The 2,300-nt window shown below is 43.3% G+C and overlaps 1 non-coding gene across 1 annotated transcript; it reads left to right on the top strand.

The window, feature by feature from the left end:
* Positions 1-433: 433 nt before the first annotated feature.
* On the top strand, positions 434-564 carry LOC137225607 (small nucleolar RNA SNORA72). Its single transcript, XR_010943920.1, has one exon. It is a non-coding gene; the product is annotated as a small nucleolar RNA SNORA72 (small nucleolar RNA).
* Positions 565-2,300: the final 1,736 nt, after the last annotated feature.

The following is a 2,300-nucleotide window of genomic DNA, read 5'->3' as shown; positions in this document are numbered from 1 at the left end:
TCTAAAAAAAAAAACCTGTTTTCTAATGTCTTATTTGGCTTCCTATGGCTACATGAAAATAATTCCCCAAAAAGCACTCCTAATGCAGATAAGTGAAGCCAGTACACTCACTTACTTACCTCCTTCATTTGGTCATTAAACAAAAGCAAAGCAAAAAGTGCTATTGTTTATAACCTTTAAATATGCAACAGGATACTGTAGCTGGTAGAAATTACCTGAGGGTATGTGCACACTTGCAGAATGAAATGGAAAGTGAGGCCATGATCTCAATAATTCAAGTGGGCTGAATAGTTCCTCCTAGAGATCAGCAATTTCTTAAATCATCACACTACTGTAGCTGTCCTGGCTTCCAGGGCTTTGTAAATCCAGGATCATTGTGTGTGCAGTTGCAAGCTGCCTGGTATGCATGAGGCATTAAAAAATGCAAGGTTTGCTGTGAATATTCTCGTTCTTCTGATTTTGTAATAACCAGGGCAGGCTAAACATTCACTGTATTAAGACCATGCATGTGCCCCCAGACCTAGTTCTTTTCCTAGTGTGGCTTTATAAATGCTGGTGATAAACCAAGTCTGATTTACATGATGTATCTTATGTGGAAAAGGTCTGTGACTCTAGGTATCTGGTCAACCTTGAGAAATGACAGCACAGCTAGTATAATGACTTTTGAAGATAACCATTGCTAATTTGATGATTACCAGTTGCCATTAAATACACTGTAATATTATTGTGTCTTATTTTCTAGGCGATTCTGATATCATTAGAAGCATGCCAGAACACACTGGTGAAAAGTAAATCACGCAAAAATTTTCTTTAATAAAATCTGGCCAGGGCTTCCCTGGTGGCGTAGTGGTTGAGAGTCCACCTGCTGACCGGGTTCATGCCCCGGTCCGGGAAGATCCCACATGCCGCGGAGCGGCTGGGCCCGTGAGCCATGGCCGCTGAGCCTGTGCGTCCAGAGCCTGTGCTCTGCAACGGGAGAGGCCACAGCAGTGAGAGGCCCGCGTACCACAAAAACAACAACAACAACAACAACAAAAAGAGCCCAGTCTGTTGACACAGGCTTGCTTGTCAGCCTCTCAGATGCTTGATAATAAAATGACTAAAAGAAACACAAGGCCTGGCGAAGGTAAGAGAGGCAGGGTTAGTAGTTATTGTTGTCCATTAATGTTCTTTCCCAAAGGCATTATTTTGCTCCACATTCTAGACTTTCTTCTTACAGATGTCAGAAACATATTTGCTACAATCATAAAAATGTCACTGGGATCAGAGTGACTCAGCGTCCTCCTTCCTTATGACTCCCAAGTTGTTATTAAGGCAATACTAATGTATAAAGGCCAGGCTCAGTATGCTGCCTGGAGTCTTATTTTTCATCTTCCTCCCACCAACAAATCTATAGACCTACCATCATGTGCATCCATCTTCCCTGCTTTCCTACTACAGTGAACAAAACTGGTAAATTCCTCTGCTTGTGCTCTGGGTCCCATCTCCTACTCCCTTCTCAGATATCCTACTCCTCACTTAGTTTTCTCTCTCTCCTCTCTCTCTCTCTCTCTCTCCCGCTCAGATACTTTTATCCCTCCCCACCACATTATTCATGTCAGTACACAAACCTGATCCATCTTTCAAAGGCACCTCTTTACCTCTTACTCAACTCTAGCTAAAACCTCTGCATCTTTTTGTCCTGTTTCCTGTGAAACAAGTTATAAGACTCACTGTCTGAATTGAATCACCTAGCCCCCTGCCATCTCTTCATCCTGGTCCCATCTGTCCCCCATTCTTACCACTCTACCCTCTTGCCAAGGACCGTGCCCCACCTCCACTGCCAAATTCAGTGGCACTTCTGTGTCATAGCCACCAGACCTCTTTGCAGCCTTAGGCACAGTTCCTTCCTCCTTTTCGATACACACCTCTCTCTCTCGATTTCTGACGCTGTGCTCTCCTGCTCTTTTCCCCACCACTCTGGGATCCTTCTTCATCACTTTTGCTGTCTCCGGCTCCTGCCCTACACAACAACCATATACTGCAGTGTCTATGAATAGGACTTTAGCCCTGCTTCTCCATCTACGCTCCCTTCTTAGGTCTGATCGGTTAAGTTCACATTTGTAAATATCACCCGTTCTTTCTAGTCCAAAATTTTATCACTAGTTCAAATTTCTCCTCTGAACCCAGGGCTTATATAATCAATTTCCTGTTTAGTACCTCAATTTAAATATCTTATAGACATTCCAAACTTCTAAAACATCAATGACCAAAACAGCAGCCTGGTTTCTACCCTCCATAATCTGTTTCTCCCTGAGTTT

Source organism: Pseudorca crassidens, chromosome 5 (genome assembly GCF_039906515.1).
Source record: "Pseudorca crassidens isolate mPseCra1 chromosome 5, mPseCra1.hap1, whole genome shotgun sequence".
NCBI lineage: Eukaryota > Metazoa > Chordata > Mammalia > Artiodactyla > Delphinidae > Pseudorca > Pseudorca crassidens.
This window is presented reverse-complemented; position numbering and strand designations above follow the sequence as displayed.